The following is an 18,388-nucleotide window of genomic DNA, read 5'->3' on the forward strand; positions in this document are numbered from 1 at the left end:
GGCAGGTGGGTCCAGACGAGGAGAAGTGAGCCCACCCCAGGTGGAAGCTTTCTGTAACAGCTTCGATTTTATCTAAGAAATCAGGTGAGACGTACGTTCTGCTGCAAAATGTTACATGCATGCATCCATGTTATATGCATGTTTGTTTTAACGTTAAGGCGCTTTACGTAAGTGTCCAGCTCACGGATTTCACCCCCTTCTGGCCAGTCTTCTGATGCCCAGGAAGACGTGCCCACTTCCTGTGGCCACGCCCCCACCTGATCCCGCCCAGCAGCTTCCGGGGCCCACCTTCCCTGCAGCGCCCTCACCGGCCAGAGGTCCTGCACTGCTCTGAGCCTCGCTAAGCAGACCCCTGTCACTCACACTGCAACTCTGAGGTTTGCCAGTTTGTGAGCAAACTTTCCCGTCTATGAGCTACGATCCCGAAAGGACGAGAATAAGGCTGGCAGGTGGGAGACTGAGCCAGGCTTGGAGAACAGATATGATGGAGGGCAGGCCAGGGCCAGGGACCAAGGCAGGGCCAGGGACCGGGAGCCAGAGCAGGGCCAGAGGCTGGGGGCAGGCACAGGAATAGGGGCCAGCAGAGGTGCCCCAGCACCTGGCTCCTCCAAAAACCAGAAAACTCCACAGCACGTACACAGTCCCCGGCGAAGCGACAAAGAAAAGTTCGTATTCCAGTCCAACCACTGAAAGATGGTCTGACAACCAATGACAATTTATTCCTTTCTCCTCCACGTGAAGCCCCAGGAACACCAACTCCAGCTCGGCAAGCAGCTACGAGCCCCGGCACTGAGGGCCCAAAACTGCGAGTGGCCACCGCTGTATGACCAAAGGGGGCGGGGGTGGGGTCACCGCCAGAGCCAGATGAGGCTGTCCTGGCCAGGGGAGGAACCATGTGACATGGGTCCACTGCCACCTCCTCGAGGACTTGTGGGTTGAGGGATGCAGGGGAAGAGGGGCACCCCCCACTGGCGGGCTCGGAAGATGATGCTGGTCCCATGGGAGCTGGGGGAGGGTGCGGGGCCGGGGACCTGGGTGCCTGGCTGATCGACAGGTCCGAGCCCTGCTGCAGCTGCCCTGATCACTTTGGGACGCACCTCCGGACCAGCCTGAGCCCTGGAACGTGGCGACACAACTGCAAGACAAGAGAGCTGCTGCCGAGGGCCTGCCACACGGCAGCTGCGGGAGCGGCTGCTCGACCTTCCCGAGAACCAGCAGAGTCTGGAAGCGGGAGCAGCACATCCCAGGGCGGCGGGCAGCCTGGCCTCAGACGTCCCAGCCCGACGGAGCCCCCGGCCCTTTGCTGGGACAACACTCAAAACTCAAGTGCCCGAGAAAGCCCAGCTTGCAAGGATCAAAAAACAAAGCATCTCCGCTTACAGATGAGGAACCGGGTGAGAAACGCACTCCACGGAGGGAGGATTTCATCACCCCAACCGCCATCAGATGCACCCTCGTTCCAGAAACTCTGCTGTTCCTCATTAAGTGGGGGATGGCCAGAGGTGAGCAGCTCAAGCCAGTCCAACAGGGATCCCAAGAGGGGCTGACTTTCCCGGTTCACAGAGCTCGCGCGTGTGCACGTCTGCTTGTGTGCACGTGTGCACACGCGTCCTGTGTGCAGAGGAGGGTGCCCTGGCCAAGGCTGCACATCCCAGAACTTAGCCGTGAGCTGAAGAAGCTGCGAAGCAGAGGGCACGGGTGACAGACGGCCCAGAGGAGATGACCTGCTTCAAGGGCTGCCCTGCCCCCGGCCCCGGGGCAGCCCCGCCCTCCCAGGCTCAGAGGCCACCTCCAGCTTCCCTCCGCCATACTGGCTGCTGGTTCCTCACACTGTCTGACAGGGCTCTGCCCAGCAAAGAGCACAGGGCCAGCCACACCAGCTTGATGCCCAGGAGAGCTTCCATCTCCACCTCCCCCAGAAGGAAAACCTCCGAAGGGGGGTGGTGCAGGTCTGAGGTCCTCTGCCTCTTGCTCTGGCTGGGCCACCTTCCACCCCTGGGGACGTGCGTCTGTACCAGGCCTGCGCCCCAGCTGTCAGGGTGTCACACTTAATCCTCACAACACGCTCTGACCGTGCAGCAGAGGAAAGCAGGGCGGGGGACGGTGGGTAAACGCCACAGAGCAGCCAGGCTGCACCAGGACACGCGTCCGGGCCCCTTTCCACGACGCCAAGCCCCTCGCCACCCTGCTTTTGTGATCCAGCAGTGCATCCCAGCGTGAGGCCTGCGCTTCCTGCCTAGGGGTGGGCAGCTTGACCATGCGTTCCAACTCGTGCGTGCACAGGACGGCAAGGGCTCAGAGCACCGCCTGGCTCCAACCTGAGTCCCCACCGCCAAGCTACCTGCGCCGGGTGTCAGCTTCCCAGCAGTCGGCTGGGAGTGGTAAGGAGAGCCAAGCCGCAGGGGCGCAGCGTGCTAGCAGAGAGCGTCAACAGCAGCACAGAGCCCGGCACTAAAGCAGCACCACAGGACGCCGGTGGGCGCTCCCAGCCGGGGGCACGGGGACTGAGCAAGGCCAGCGGAGCTGCTTCCTCTCACGCCGCACTGCAGGTCTGGGGGCCGGGCCCTCCACCTCGTCATCTTATCCGACCTGAGCCCGAAAACATCCCTCCACGACAGAAATTCTCGTGCCCACTTTGCAGATGGGAGGACTGAGGCACAGGGAGACTGAGGCTGTGGAGCCCAGATCTGTCGGAGCCTCTGGGCCCTGCACACGGGCAGATGTTACCGGCGGGGCTCGGCCGACATGCCCTGCACTGTACCTTCTCAGGACACCCCGGCATCTGCCCACCTCTGCCCAGGGCAGGAAAGCTGACGTGGGCTCAGCCCCTCCACAGAGCATCCTCAGACACCGCACTGGGCCTCTCAGGTTGCCTGGAATCAGCCCTGAGGGCAGCGGGTCAGTCAGCTGGCAGGGCCCAGTCCCCTCCATCTCATGGCTCCACTGCCCCCACTCTAAGGGCTTCTCCACGAGACTGTCACATCCTGCGGAGGGAGAGACCAGAGGACTCACCCTGGTGAGCTTCTGTTACCTCTAACCCACCTTGCCAACTGGCCAGCTGCCCCTGACCTCCAGGGCCCAGGGTACGACCAGGAAGAAGGAAATGCCAGGAGACTGGGGGGGCCCACGTCCGCTGCCACAGAAGGCCTGGTCAAGGCCTCACGTCCAGACCCTCCTGAGCTCTCGACTCCCCCCTCGGTGAACGGGGACCAGCTCCTTCCAGAGCTGCCGCAGGATTCCGTGAGATGAGGTCTGTGAAATGGTCGGCATGGCCCTGCGCACAGTGGGCCCACACGAAAGGCCATTCTGGAACTGAGGCTGGGGCTGCGGAGAACAAGGGGCCCCGTGGAGGGCGCTGCCCGCCGGTTCGCACCTCAGCATCTGTCCCCTCCCTCTCCTTCCCACCACCAGCGACTGCCCTAGGAGGGAAGCTGACTCCCCAGCCAGCTTCTGCAAGAGGCTGACACTCAGCGCATTCCATACCCTTGACCAAAGTGACAGTTCAGCGTGGACCAGTGACCTAAGCCAAACCAAGCAAGCGAAGGACGTTTTGCTGAGGCGAAGATGCCGTCTGTCCTGGCGGGCAGGAAGCAGCAAGTGTGTAGTCCTGCGAGGAGCCGGCAGGGCCATCTCCGGACCAGGAAGCAGACTCTCCCAAGACGGGAAAGAAACAAGGTCTTGATGAGGCCGCAGCGGGGCTGGATCAAGCCCTGCCTGAACCCTACATTCACCTGCGCTTTCCCAGAAAGCAGCTCAGTCAATTCCCTGCAGCACACAGTGCTCTCTGAACCTGCCATGGAGAGATCCCTTCTAATGGAGGGCTACCAGAACACCTTTCTGCTCAATACTGAGAGCTGCTCACAAAAAATCCTGTTAAAGTGTAGGTCCCATGATCCCAGGGAGGACACAACCTGATCCTGGCCTGTTTCTCCATCCACCAGAGGCCACCTGATCCTACAACACGATCAACTGCCACCCATGGAGGGCTGCGCCCATGGAGTGCCAGAAGCACCCAGCCTCTCCCGTCTCTAAATCCTACACTGCCCTCCTCCTGGGAGCACTGCCCCTTCACCCTGCCACCAGCAGCCGGCCCCGTCTCCACCCACCATCTGAGCACTCAGGCCATGCAGCTTTCCTCGAGCCACTTACTGCCACGTGGGACAGCCTTCTGAGGCCAGCTGCAGGTGAGGGGCATGCTGTCCTTAAGGGCCCTGCTGCTGCTTGATAAACAACAGTGAAGAGGAGGGGAAGCGAGCAAACTCATTACTGGGTTTGTAACACACATTCACATCGTCCCAGGACGCCCCCTTTTCTGGACACCAGGAAGCACCACGGACAGCAAAGACGGTGTGAAACGCCCATCACCCCTGTTCACGGATCACCCTCAGGGCTGGACCTCAGCACCTCCGACCCAGGGACGAATCACGCAGCAGCCACGGCCCAAGTGCAGCAGGGCAGCCACTGCCCCGTCCAGGCCCCGCGCACCGAGCGCCTAACACGCAGGGCAGCGCCCTCGGAGCAGACGGCGCTCCACGCACAGCTGAAGGGATGCTGCTGAGCTTTCAAGAACGGGGTCTCTGTGAGCTACGAGAGTGCCTGCGAGGACAAACAGAAAACAACTCACTCCCAAACTGACTGAGGTCCTTCGGGGACGCACTCACCTGGCCGTGACTTCGGCAGACGCAGGCGCGGGGTTAGGGTCAGGGTAACTGACATCAAAGGCCCAGTCACCAGCCCTCCCCTTGCAGACAACATCCCACCTGAGACCTGCCCGCAGAAATGGGGAGAGGAGCCGCGCCTCTGGGGAGAGGAGCCGCGCCTCAGGGGAGGCTCGCGGGCCCACCACCCCTTTCGGTCTCCAGGGAGGAGCCCTCCTCCCATCCTCCTGAAGAGACAGGCAACGCCAGCCAGGTGAGGTCACGGTGAAGCTGAGCTCTCAGGCCCGGCCTCCTGCCACAACACCCACTTTCTGCCCTCGGCACCCCCGAGCCTTGGAAAGCAAAGCACCCTCTCGTACGCTGCAGGCCAACCAGCGCCACGATAACCAGAATTAACGCGTCCACAAGCCAGACCCTTAGCCCCACACACATAAGGCGACCCGAGGAGCCACAAGGAGAAGGCGGCCCCTGAAACGAGAGCAGAGGCCCACCTCACGCGTCCTTGCTCGTTCAGCTCTGTCCCCTCCTTACTTAGAGGAATCCTGAAAACCAGAGCTCTGCCAAAATGCAACCCACATTTGGATGAACACAATCCACTCCGACACAGGAAGACATTCTTATCCGGGGAAGGATTTAGGGGATGCGCTTTAACACTACTGTCTGTTAACTCCAAATCCCAAAAGCTCAGCTCTGCGTCAGCCCCGGGAGGTGAGGTGGATGCTCCTCCAGTGGGGCGGATCCCACCCAAGGCCCGGGCTGCTGGGGCAGAGGAGGCCGCCTGCAGCTGCCCGGCCCAGCCCGTGCTCCTTGGGGGCTCTCAGCAGAAACGACACTGAGGATGTCGCAAGTCGACTGCTGCCCAGGCTGACGGCGGGCGGGCGGGCGGGCGGTGGGGAGCGGCAGGGGATGCGCTCAGGCTGCTGCAAAACTGGCTAGACCTGGCCCATAAAAGTGAAAGGAAAACAAGGCGCACACGAGGAAACAGAATTCGGCACTAAGTGCTCCCGTGACGTGTCCTTCAATGGGTCCCTCCAACCCAGAGGGCCGGGAAGGAATTACACCACAGCCCCTACGCTGGCAAAGGAAGGTTTTTCCAAAGAATGGGACTGAAACCTCCTCTTATGGCCTTTTCAGTGCAAAATCCTATGTGAACTTTATAGCAGTGAGGGTTTTGATCCACTGTGGCGCTTCCCTACTGCTTCTTTACGACTCTTTGTAAAGGTCCACGATGGCTGAGAGCCACAGCCCCGGAGAGTGGTTATACTCTTAATTTTCACTCATCAACCACAGGCCCCTGCCCTGGAGGGTCGCAAGCCCCGGCGGACAACTCCACTCCCACCCCCAGTGTCCACGGCCCCAGAGGTGGAGTGCGGGCAGGCTCATCAGGCCCCTCTGACCCCTCAGCCCTCTTGGGGCTGGAATGTCAGTTCTGCGGGGAGCCCTGAGCATCACCTCGGAAGACCTACGCCCCCCACCAACTTGCTCATCACCCTTCACCACGTTCTGCCGACCTCCTGGGGTCCTGCTTCAGCCAAGGCACCCGATGACACAGTGTCTGCCAGGAAAGCCCCTGCGGGGGGCTCAGAAGCAGGTTTTCACTCCTAATGGAGGAGAAGCTGGCTCAAGTCCCTTCCAGAATGTTCCCAACACTGACCCCCGGGGTCCAAGTCCTGACAGCTACTCTAAGGAGTCCCGGACCTAGAAGGGGGCTCTCAGCCACACTGGCAGAAGGAAGGGAGGAAGGAAGGAGGGAGGAAGGCAGGGAAGGAGGGAGGGAGGGAGGAGGGAGGGAGGGAGGGGGGAGGGAGGAGGGAGGGGGAGGGGGAGGGAGGGGGGAGGGGAGGGGAGGGAGGGGGGAGGGGAGGGAGGGGAGGGGGAGGGAGGAGGGAGGGGGAGGGAGGAGGGAGGGGGAGGGAGGAGGGAGGGGGAGGGAGGAGGGAGGAGGGAGGGAGGGAGGAGGGAGGGAGGAGGGAGGGGAGGGAGGAGGGAGGAGGGAGGGAGGGAGGAGGGAGGGAGGAGGGAGGGAGGGAGGAGGGAGGGAGGGAGGGAGGGAGGGAGGAGGGAGGGAGGGAGGGAGGAGGGAGGGAGGGAGGGAGGGAGGAGGGAGAGCCACCTCACTTGAGGATACTCCAGCCCCCCTTGCTGTGGGCAGCCCTAGCTTCTTGCCAGAGCCTGGGGGACAGCGCCACGCTGCAAGCACGCACTCCAGAGAGGGACCGGCTGGGCCACAGGCCGCGGGGGCCTCGACCAGGTTAGGCTAGCAGAGGCCAGGCACGTGGCACCTCGCAGGAAGCAGCGAGCACAGAGGGTCAGAAGCCTCGGTTGCGCATAGCAGCCTGCACACACGTGGAGCGGCAAGGCAGCCAGCCCGTCTGTCGGTCCAGCTCATCCCTCCTCCTGCGCTGCGGCCCTGGAGCCCTCAGGGCCGGGCCACCATCCTGCCCGCCGGCCTTTCCACCCTGCGGCAGCCCCGCTGCTCCGGCTGAAGAGGACCACGCTCCACTCCCAGCCCTCCCGTCTTCCCCCATCTGAGCCTGGGTCCTCCACCCTGCTGCCCGCCACAGGCCCCCTGCCCCCCAGCCTCCCACGGCCTGGTGCACCTGTGTGTGGTTATGCCCATGCCTACCCCGTCCCCACCGATGTCTAAGCTCCTTGCGGCTCAGGGCTTCCTGCCCGCGACGGGGCCACAGGGCCTGCCTGGGCCCGCCCCAGTGCAGGAGCATCTGTGCAACTCCTCCGCTCCCACGGAAGACTTCCTACATGCGTTAGGTGCGCGCTTAGTATTTGCAAAATTACAACCGACCAATCAGAAATGTTCAAGAGACAGGCTCCCTACCACCGCCACCGCCACGGCTCCGCCACCCAAGACAGGCCGGTGGGAGCGGCAGGGGGGGAGCCACCAAAATTTCTCTTCCCAAGTTTGCGGAAGACCCACAGCAGCCAACAGTGGCACGCGAACCAGCCGATGGTCGCTCCCACGAGGTCGCACAGCTCCGCCAACCACGGGCAGAACAGCACTCCCAGCGGGGAGGCCAGCTCAAGGCCCCCAGGCCCTAAGAGCTGCCCAACCGTCGCAAGCTCAAACACCGACCCAACAAAAGCGCTTGACCCACGCAGACAGAACACCTCACAAACAACAGTAAACTAACAGCCTGACCCATGCAGACAGATACCTCATAAACAACAGTAAACTAACAGCCTGACGTTCGCATTTTTAAACACAGCGGACTCCAAAATGTTTACAGACACGACCATAGGAAGGTATCATGTTAAAACTATGAGGTTGAATAAGAAATGATTAAATAACGTCATTAATTCCAATTTGAAACAAGCAGGGGAGCGGCTGGCCACCTGGGACACTGGCCCCCTGGGCGAACCGGCGGAGGGACAAGCTGTGCGCACAGGCTGGGCCCCAGGCACAATGGCCCCATTTGCCACTTGATGGCTGGGTGTTTAAGGCCCTTCTTCCTCTCGTTCCTCTCTGCATCACAAAACCCACTTCAGTTGTATTTACTGCAGCTACTTAAAAGCACATAATCTCCAAAATCAGAACCTAGAAGTTCCCAGATTGAGGCAGAAAGGAAGCAGGCAATCCCAGAGCACAGGCAGATACCCAGAAGGTGCTATGAGGCCAGAGGACCAGTCCACATCTAGGCTCTCCTCCCAAGGCCTTCGCTGTGCCGTGCATCCAGCCACGCATTCGTTCATTCATTCAGGCACTGCCAAGCACTGGGCACAAAGCAGGCAGGAGGCCCTCGGGGCCCCTCCACCCCGTGGAGCCCCACCCCCCCACCACCGCTGGTAAGAGAGGTGACATTAAACCACTAATGTCGCAATGAGCTATTGAAATTACACAAGCGGATCCTGTTGGGAAGGAGTAAAAAGGATGTGAGGCCATGTTTAACAGGGGACCAAAGGCTGAGCTTGGATTGAGGGATCAGAGAAGACAGAGGTGAAGAGAGGAAGTTCCAAGAACTGGAAACTGTGTGTGCAAAGGCCCTGGGGCCAAAGGGGGCTTACTGGAGAGCAAGGAAGCAAAGCAGGTAGAGGCTGAAGCTCAGTGAGAAGGACAGGTGCTATCAGACGAGGCAGGCCTTCCAGGATCCTAAGACATGACAGGGTTTTGAGCGTGGTAATGACGGGTACGGCTCTGCCTTGGTCAAGACCACATAGGTGCCGTCGGCAGCACAACCTGGGCCAGAGCCCACCCAGACCCAGGGGGCCAGCACTGCCTTGGAGAGCTTACGAGAGTCAGAGAAACAAATCCCCTAAATTCTTCCAATGTTAAGCATGTGTACCAACTTACCAAGGACTTGGTTTTCCTCCTTTATAAATACTGGGGTTGAAGAGTATTTCCCCCCCATGGAAATATCAGCCTTTTTTAAAAAAGTATTACTATTAAAAAGCCACACAGGCTTACAGAAAAATTTATACAATACCAACATGGATAAAAAGACAATGAAAGTCACTCACACCCCATTTTCCTGACACCCCAGAAGGCCCCTGTCATCACTTTAGAGACCCAAGTTCCTAAACTCAGAAGGGGCGGCTGTTCCCGACCTGCCTTTTTCACTGAGCGCCTCTGCTGACCTTTGAGCCTGTGCATAGATTTCCACAGGATGAAAAGACCACAATGTATTTAGTAAGCATCACCTTTATAAATAATGTAGCAATAACATCCTGTACGTATCTGGATATCCATGTGCTTATCATACCCCTTCCTAAGAATAAATTCCAAAAAGTAAAATGGCTGGAACAAAAGGAATGACCATTTAAAAATCTGACACATAAAACTTTTCTGGAGAGTAACTAAATAATTAATAATTAACAATAGCCAAAACTTATATTGTGCTTACTGTGTGCCAGGCCCTATTCTAAGCACTTTCCGTGTATTAACTTAAATTTTACAAAACCCATGTAAGATAAAAATTATTATCACCACCACCAAGAGGCACCACCAAACTTAGCCTATGCTAACATGGTGGCATAAACAAAATCTTTCAGCTAAATCTCTTTATTAGTAAAGCTAAGTCTTTTTTATTATTAGCCACTGGGATTTGCAGATTTATGTGCTTTGCTCATCATGCAAGAGGGATGCTCATCCTTTTCTTATTGGTTTGCAAAAGCTCTTTACATATTGACTATTGAGCATATATAGGCATAATAAGTTGCAGATTTTTTTTCTCTGTCACTTAACCTCACTTATAGAGTCTTTTGACAAAGAGAATTTTCTTTAATTCTTATACTGTTAAATCTGTTGATATTTTCTTTAAAGTTTCTGGCTTGGTGTTAAAGGAGAATGGATTAAGTCAGTGATTTTTCAAAGTTTCTGAAACTTTCTTCCAAGACAATCGTACAGACAAGAGTGAAGGCCAGCCTACTCTGGCTGAAGTGGACGTGGGGCACCAGGTGCCCTCCACTACCCTCACCTGCCCCCATGCAGCCTCAGGAGAAGATCCAAGCGTGGGACACAGCCAACCCCGGCCGACAGCATTGTTCAGATCCTTTCCAGTTCTACCATGCCACACACAGCACAGAGGACAGCATGAGAAAGCCAGGATTATTTCCCACACCCTACTGAAACACAGAATCACATATGACAGCTCCGACACCACCCAATGCAACACTAAAAGGTATTCCAAACTGTCCTCTTCTCAAAGAGGCTACACTCTCCCAAACACCTCGACGGGCAATGCTGAACTTCAACTTCAAGACTGTTGGGGGCCCGGAAGCAGAGGCACGGAAGAGAGAGAATCAACATTTGGGACTCAACACAGCAAGGGGTACCAGATGCTACATTTTCACATCTGTCTCAGGTTCCTCCTCTGCAAAATGGGTGTGGTAGCAGCCACCTCCTGAGGCTGTGGAGAGAGAGAAAGGGGGTACACATGGCAAGTACTTAGCTTGTAGCCCCAAGTAGGTGCTCATTAAACAGTCGCTACTGGTCTATGTTACATTTACAGTTGACCCTTGAACTGCCTGGGGGTAAGGGGTGCCGACAGCCCCCACTGAGTTATCAGTCAGCCCTCCGTATCCACAGTTCCACGTCCCAGATTCAATCAACCACAGATTGTACAGTACTACAGTACAAACTGAAAAAAGTGCACAGGTAAGTGGACCTGCACGGTTCAAGCCCATGTTGTTCAAGGGTCAACTGTACGAATATCATGATCTCCCCACCAGGAAAGAGGAAAACTAGTCTGGTTTCCACATCTGCTGCTACAGAAGCTGATCTGTCCCCACGGTGATGTGGAGGGTCGCTGTGGAGGCAGCCTGTGGAGGGCCCTGGCCCTTCCTCCCGGGAAGTGAGGAGAAGGCACGTCAGTCAGAAAAGGCAGCAGAGGCGCCACCCGCTCCCTAAACAGGTCCGCCCACCCCACCTCCTCGCGCACACAAGCCCAAGAGGAGAAAATGACCTTATGAACAGAACTCGCTGATCTTAGATCAGTGATGCTTCTCCCAAAAGAAACGTTCCGTGAACACACGCTGCTAAGGTGTGTGAAGGTGCAGCATCACTCCTGACACAGGGCCCCTCATCTGACTTGAACCAGAGATGCTCTTCCTTCCCCTAAGGCGAGGCCAGAAGCCCTGAGCCCACCACACACCAGAGCACACGCTGACTGACAGTCTTGAGACTGAAACCAAGCCCCCTCCAGACTGGCTCCCCGGGCCCCACCCCAGGACCAGCGGGGGCTGCAACCACCAGGGCAGGAACTCGCCCTCTGCCTAGAACAGCGGGGGCTCAGGCTCAGCTTCTCAGGCCGCGGAGTGAGGGAGCAACCACAGAGGCGGGGCCGGCGTGGACCCCCAGCCGCACAGGCAGTGATTCTGGTCCAGGGACCAAAAGCCTGGCCACAGCCTGTCGCCCCGCGACCCCCAGTGGCAGTTGTCTCCCGTCCTCTGCATCTCCCACGCTCCCTCCCTCCATCAGGTACCAATCTATTTCTCATGGTAGCTTCCGAGTGATGAAAACCCAGCGTTTTCAATAGAGAATGGTATGGACGAATTCTCCAGGAGTGATGAAATGTTTCTTCTGCTCTGGCAATTACGACGGCAGAAAGTCGCCTTTCCTCGGGTGCCACCCCCAACATCAAAGGATGAGAATTCAAAGCTATTCATGCTGCATTGAAACCTCACAATGCAGCTGGAAAATGGAAGTCGATTACTGGACATAAATATGCAGTAGTTAAAAGGAAAGAGTTATAACGAAATTCAACTGCAGCTACCCCACAATGTGCGGAAACTTCCAGAACTGGAGTCCTCCTGGGAAACGTCAAGAGGGGCATCCTTAGAAAGCAGGTTTCTGACCACTGAGTCAAGATCTGCACTCAGGTGGCACATGGCCTGGGTGCCATGTTGTCTTGTCCATCTGGCTCCAGCAACAGGGCCCAAGGCCTCTGAGAACATGGCATTGAGAGATTTTTATGTTGCATGGCTGTGAAGCTGCTGACCACAGAACAGTCTCTCTTGGCTCAGGGCTGCTTAGGCCACATCTGTCCTTGGTCCCTAGGCCTCGCAGGCCTCCGTGTAGACCACAGCCATCCGCCCGCGCACACACCCCCAGCCCAGGGCTCTCCCAGGGGCACGCTCGCTGCCAGCTCCCCTCAGAGGAGAGAGAACTAACCCTAAAGAGGGCAGTGTTACATCTGCCTGCCGCATAAATCCTTCTCCTTTTCTAATTGATTACTGCTCTCTTTAGGAAGGTATGTGATCTTTAAAATAAAAGCCCAGAACACAGAAAGCTCTAGGAGTCTAACAATGTGTCAGGGTGTGTGTGTTTAAGGCAGGAAAATACTTCCCTCCCACACAAATGTGAGTTCTGGGGAAAGATGCCACGGATCCAAGGGAGGAGAATATCTGGGAAAGCTTCATGGGTCTTAAAAATAGATAATTGAACACAGATTTTAGAATTCTCAGGAGCTACCTGAAAAAAAGAAAAAAAAATGAAATCTCACATATTTTTGATATCCAAAACTCCATTCTGATGAAACTTCTAAGAGGGTGGCATTTTGCATTTCCAATTATAATAGAGTAATGGTGTTGCCATAGTTACTGCAAAATTCTGCAATAACTTTTGTTGCTTTGTAATTGCTGTAGTGTATATTTGTGTACAAGCAGCTGAGTTTTGTTAATTCAATCCCTCTCCCTCCCTCCCCACCCCGCCCGCCCAATCACCACCACCACCTTTCCTGGCCCCATCCAAAGCACAGAATTATCAGAAGAAACTCAAACTCCAAGCAACCACCATCATATTACAAAAGAAAAAGTGAAACCAGGCCAAGGTGCAAACCCACCAGTATCCCCCCAATCTTGCTGGGCTGGCGCTGGGCGAGCGCTGTTTACATGTTTACTTCCAGACCTCCTGTGCTTAGGTGGTCTGTGGGAATAAACAGAAAAGCCTAAATAGAGAAAAGAAGGGAAGCAAAGTAACTACACAGGCCCTTTCCTCCCTCACCGAGGGCAGGCAGAGCCGCTGCAAGCAATTTAGGTAGGTCTCCACAGTAATGCAATTAGGATTTAGTTAAGAAAGTCATTAGTTTTAAAATAACTTGAGTTTAATTTATGCAACACTTTATTTGAAAATTGTGTCACAGCAGGTCAATTTACAACATGCAATAAAGGAAACATTCATATCAGCTGCTGCAAGTTATTACAAATTTTTGATGTGCATTAAATGAGTACACTGGGTTCCACCCCCGGCCTTTCCAACTGATACGCACGATCTCCTGCTATAACAGTGTCAAATAATTCAACGCTAAATGTAAATACGAGATAATTTCCTTCTAATTCCATGGTGTGTGCTTGCAATGCCGGGAAACGCGGCTCCCGTCATCTGGGCAGGACGGGGCCGCAGCTCGGCCTGTGGGAAGCCTGCGGGCACCCACTCGGGTCGTGGACACCCCCACCCCTGCCGTTCCGGTCCGGGGCACACACCAGGCGACGGCGCACCCCGCCCGCCAGCCCCGGGAGGGACGTTTTTCTGCAAACTCACAGCCTCGACAAAGTTACATAAACGGCGCCCGCCCGGGCTCGGGAGCCCCCGGCCCACCTGCCGAGGGCTCGGCCTGGACCGGTGCGGGCGCCCGGGGCCCGCCGGCCGTCCTGCCCCCGCCCCGCGGCGGCCCTCGCCGGCCGGGGCTGCAGGGGAAGGTCCGGGACGGGCTCCGGCTCAGCTCCGGACACCCGCGGGCCGGCGCCACGCGCGGCCTGGGCGCACGGGCCGGACCGGGCCGGCCGGGCGGACCCCGGCGTCCACCTGCCGGGCCGGGCGGCGGGGGCGTGGAGGCCGGCGGGCGGCCTGCGGGCGGGCGGGGGGCGGACAATGGCCCGCGGGCCGGGCCGGGGCAGCGCTTACCGCGGCGGCGGCGGCGGCGGCGGGCGCTCTAGCCCAGCGCGGACGCTCCGAGCCGCATCTCCTCAGCCTGCGCCGCCACCACCACCGCGGGCGGCGGGCGGGCGCTCGGGCGGCGGCGACAGCGGGGACGCGGCCGCGGCGCGCCGGGCCCAGTCGGCTGAGGCGGCGGCGCGGGCGGGCGGGCGGCGGGCGGGCGCGCGGGCTCGGGCGAGGCGGCGGCGGGGACGGTGCTCCGCGGCGGCGGCCCCACAACCTCCCCTCCTCATTCACAAAAAATTGACCCACGTTGAACCATGATGCTGCTCCCCCCGCCAGCACCGAGCCGAGCGCTGATAGGCCAACCCCGACGCCCGTCAGCCGCCCCGGCCCCGCCTCCCCGCCGGCGGCCCTGCAGCCATTGGCCGCGGCGGCCTTGCATCACCTCCCCTCGCGGGCCCCTCCCTCCCGCCCGGTTTCTAATGAAGAGCTCGTCAATTACGGCTCGGCCCCGCCCTCCGCCCGCCCTCCCCGGGTGCCCGGCCGCCCTTCCATTGGCCCGCTGGGACTGTGGATACAGCCCCGCTTGCGCCCGCCCCTCGGTCCGCGGCAGCCAACCGCCAGGCCAGACGCCCTACGAAAGGCAGGGATGCTCCACCCCCCGCCCGCCTTCCCGTACCCGTCCCGATCCCCATTGGCTACCGGAGCTGCCAGTCCCAGGGGCGGGGCTATCAGAGGACGCGCCAGGCGCCAGCCGCTGGGCGCTTGGCGGTTGAGAAAGTGCAGGGAGCCTGGTCGGGTGGTGACTGTAAACACGGGCCCTGGCAAGCCCCACTCGCAGCCCCCAGAGAGCTGCCCCGCGCCGGCCCATTGGTCAGGACTGCGTGCCTGCGCGCCTGCTTGGCCCAGGCCGGGGCGCAGGCTCGGGCGGGGAGCCGGTAGGGCCCGGCCGCGGTCTCCATCTTGGGTACTGGCAGTGGTCACGTGGTGCTGCCTGCTCCCGGAGACGCAGGGGAGGTGCGAAGGGCGAGTGCGCAGGCGCGGCGGGCTCCGCCCTGCCCCGCGGCGGGAACGCGGCCTTTGGGGTGGGGGGCCGGGCCGGTTGGCCTTCCCGGCGGGCGTGGGGCGGGCGCAGCGCGCCTGCGCCGGCGGGAGGACCTGGTCTGCGCGAGCGCGCTGTGGGCGTGAGTCCGAGTCCGAGTTCCTCGGCCCGGGGCTGTGGCGAAGGTCGGCCCCCTAGGTGGTCCCAGCCGCGTCTACGCCGCGCGGGGGTCCCGGCCGGCCCGTTAACCCCCAGTGCTCAGCATTTGAAGGTTTTGTACTAAGTGACCGCGTGGTCCCTCGCCATGCCCTTCGGAGATCTGTTGGGCTGTCCCCCCGGAGGGCGTGGTGGGGTCTCCGGTGACCACCCCCCTGGCAATTCCTTTTCCACGGGGGTGTGACGCAGCCTCCCAGCCTCTGGGCGCCTAACGCTTTTCAAGATCCCGTGTGTCCACCGAGTGGGGAAAGCGCTGACTGCGCGGAGTTGTGATGCCCCTGGAGCAGCCCGTCTTTAGTGTCAGTGGGGACAGCCCTGCCGGGGGATGCTGGAGAATGTAGTCTCCGGAGAATAAAAGGCTAGGGCAATGGTGTTCAAACTGCCGCGCTTTGGAACTGTTTTGTTTGTTTATAAAACACTTCCTTTAATAGAAGTGCTGTATGGGATCTATGTTTTAAATTGAAATGGTTCTAGAATTAATTTGCTTCCGTGAAACTTGATACCGTGCAGGAGACTGGAACCTCAGGATGTTTCACACCACTGCTCAAAAATCTTGAGATTGAACAGCCAAATTTTGTTAAATATGTTGTCTCTTAACTAAAGCTGCTTCTTTCCCAGAAAGCAGAATATGGGGAACTCATTTAAGAGCTGCATCCCAGGGTGTTTTTTCCCTCAGATATACAATGTTTTTGCATGGCAGGCTCTGTATCATGAACCCAGAGACCAGAATTGTACTGAAGGCCATATGCAGGCAGGCCAAATAGAACACGAACATTACTTATCTTGAGAACTTGGTCATGAAAGAAGAAAACGCGGTGGAGAAACTTCCAGAAGTGAGGAGGTTATCAGAAATTGTCTGCTGGGTTAAGGGAGCGTCCTGATCTGACACCCTCTGCTCATTGTTACATCGAGAAAAAAGGCGCTGATAAACCTTCATCACTGATTGACTTAAACGTGAGCTTTTACAAATTTCACGGCCCAAGTGCTTTTTCAGAAGAGAAAAGTAGAGGCCATTCTGTTTCAATAAAAATCACTGCTTTGTGTTATCTTCTTTTGTTTTGTAATAAGGAAATTTTGATTTTTTTAAGTTCTCCAAAACTTAAAGTTGTATCGGAGAATAGGCCAGTTTAATTATCGATCTTAGAATAATCCTAGAGGCAAACAGAGCTGAAACGTGATGGAGTATCTGACAAAGTCGACCTGTAGGATGCCGGCAGAAATGTGAGATTCCTTAATTGTGAGGGCCTTTCCTTATAGAAATGAGCAGAGATTAATTTTAATATTCTTGATCAGTGATTCTTGGAGGAAAAAATGTGGTTATATGGATTTAAATACTATTTTCAAAAGGAAAATGGACAATTTTGCAATATGTATAATATCTTGAAATAATAAGTAATGGTTAGAAAACCTTGGGCATTCTAAGTAGAAATGCCTAAGATAGCTTAACTTTGAAGCAGATAAATGGTGAATTGCAGATTTTTAAAACAAAGACATAGCTGAAGAAAATGACCACTAGTGACCTGGCCAATGATGGAAGCAGTACGCTAATCAAATTTTCATGGAAGGTGAAATAAGATCAGTGGCTGAGAAGCATTTAGATGATAAAAATTAAGGTACAAAGTTATTTCACAGATTATTCAATGTGTACAACAATCAGGAGAAAATACAGGGGAAATGCTGCCTGTGCATCTAGTAAGACTCAGTTAATGAGTACAAAATGAGAGACGTGCCTGAATAAAAAGTCCCATGAAGGAGGACATCTGGGATGTGGATCGCATGCGGGATTAATTAAAAGGTAGAATCCTATCCAGAGAAATGAGTAGGCCCCTAGTCGGCCTCCCCTGAAGTCCTGAGAGCTCCTCCGGGGGGGTGAGGTATCTGGGAAATGTCGGGCCCCGATGGGGAGAAGACCCCCGATGACCTTTTCTGGAGAAGAGGAACACGGGGGCCTGGGTGGCTGTGCGGGTCTGCAGGTCTCTGAGGGGCCGTCTGGCCAAAGGAGACCTGTTCACAGCCAGTAAGAAGAACTCAATATGAGAGAGGTCTGCACAATAAAAGGGTGGTCTCTAACACTGTGGCTGAGGGCAAAGGGGAAGTGACAGCTGGAACGCCAGATAACATCCCCTTGAGGCATCCTACAAAGGCATTGTGCAGAGTTCCAACTCAAACGGTTTTGTTTCAGAAGAAAACGAATCCCAGTGTTAATAGAATGAAACAAATCCTTCGATCAGAAATAAAGATAGACCCAAAGACTCAAAAAAATGTTTAAATCTTGAATTAGAAGTTCAGCAAAGTGGCCAATTATAAAGATACAAAAAATAGACAAACTAAAAAACCCAGTAATTTTCAGATATACTAAACAATAGTTATAAGTGTTAATATTTATTGAGCATTTGCTATGTGGCAAGCATTGTGCTAAGCACTCGATATGCATTAGGAACACATGATGGAAGATTCCCAATCTACATTAGCAAAAGAACATTTTCAATACCTAAGTGTAATATGGCATCCCAGTGGAACTTCGTGGGAATTGACAAAATGGTTGAATAGTTCAGCTGGAAGGATAAACATTTGAGAACAGCCCAAAAGAAGAGTAATGAGGGAGAAACTGTGCTCCCAGAAAGCAAAACATATTATCCAGGCTCCATAATGACAACTACATGGTCCTGGCTGAGATGGATGGAAAATAATAGAAAGTAAAGGAACGGCCCCAAGCAAGCAGAAGAACTCCATCAGATATCCAGCCAGTAGGTGCACTCTGTGCGAGTACCGTTTGCTAAATATTTTGAACATCACTCCTGTAAGGATTTAAAATATAATAAAGGCAGCTTTTCAAATCAGTGAGAAAACAGTGTGATAGAACCCTTGTTAATAATTTGGAGAGAAAAGAATAAAGTTGGATTCCTACCTCATCAAATGGAATAAAGATTTAAGTGTTAAAAAATAAAAGCCATAGAAATACTAAGAAAAAGCTGTCAGTGGACACCTGTATAGGGTTACGGAATAGAATACCACCAACAATTGTAAATTTGACTATGTTACAATTAAAATTTGGGGTACAATTAGCAAGGAACTAGATAAATCCCAATTGTAGCATATTCATACAAGGGAATATTACTCAGCAATAAAAAAAGGGTGAAC

The 18,388-nt window shown here is 55.9% G+C and overlaps 1 protein-coding gene and 1 pseudogene across 3 annotated transcripts in view; one reads left to right on the forward strand and one right to left on the reverse strand.

Annotated features, from left to right (window-relative positions):
- HDAC4 (histone deacetylase 4) overlaps positions 1-14,292 on the reverse strand; it is a 287,137-nt gene extending 272,845 nt beyond the window's left edge. For all 3 annotated transcript variants that reach the window (XM_049711988.1, XM_049711989.1, XM_049711987.1), the window contains exon 1: positions 14,014-14,292. The gene's annotated coding sequence lies outside the window, so the exon portion shown is untranslated. The remainder of the gene's footprint in view (positions 1-14,013) is intronic.
- Positions 13,981-18,388, forward strand: part of LOC117201807 (NADH-ubiquinone oxidoreductase chain 5-like) — a 96,183-nt pseudogene continuing 91,775 nt past the window's right edge.

The sequence above is a fragment of the Orcinus orca genome, chromosome 7 (assembly GCF_937001465.1).
Source record: "Orcinus orca chromosome 7, mOrcOrc1.1, whole genome shotgun sequence".
Classification (NCBI taxonomy): Eukaryota; Metazoa; Chordata; class Mammalia; order Artiodactyla; family Delphinidae; genus Orcinus; species Orcinus orca.